Source organism: Myotis davidii, unplaced genomic scaffold, assembly GCF_000327345.1.
Source record: "Myotis davidii unplaced genomic scaffold, ASM32734v1 scaffold43, whole genome shotgun sequence".
Taxonomy (NCBI): domain Eukaryota; kingdom Metazoa; phylum Chordata; class Mammalia; order Chiroptera; family Vespertilionidae; genus Myotis; species Myotis davidii.
In genome coordinates, this window is record NW_006294590.1 from 369,645 (window position 1) to 370,217 (window position 573).

Below are 573 nucleotides of genomic sequence, written 5' to 3' on the forward strand. Positions count from 1 at the left end.
CGAGGAGGCCGAGAGCCCGGACGCCGCGGGTCCTCGGAGCAGCTGGTGGAGAGGCCAGAGGAGCCGCAAAGGTAGGGAGGAAGCACGTCTCCCCGGCCTTTTCTGGGGCTTCCTGGGAGCCGAGCTTGGGGGGGAGCCTTTGGGGTTTGGGGAAGGACCGGGCCAGGGGCCCAGGAACGGCTTCCAGGCACGACTGAGCCCACGCTCCCACAGGCTCCCACGGCGAGCCGGTCTCGGGTGCAGGCGCACGCGCACGTGCAGACACAAGCAGGTGCACACCGCTCCCGGCTGTCAGAGGACACAGGTGTGTGCACTCGAGGGTATGAGGGCAGCTATCCAACGGGCAGGTGCCCGCAGCAGCAAGGGGAACGGAGCCGGCGGCTGGGGGTGCAGGCGCCTGTCTGCTCCGGCCCGGCTGCTCCGAAGGCTGCAGCTCTGCCCAGGGCCCCCTGTCCTCTCCCTGCCTTTCCCAGGCTTCATGCCGGCAGGTCCTCAGCACAGGTCCCACCGCAGGCCTGTCCTGGGGGGTGGCCGCAGCCCCTCTCCATGGCAGGGCTGTCAGAGGCCCCCCTC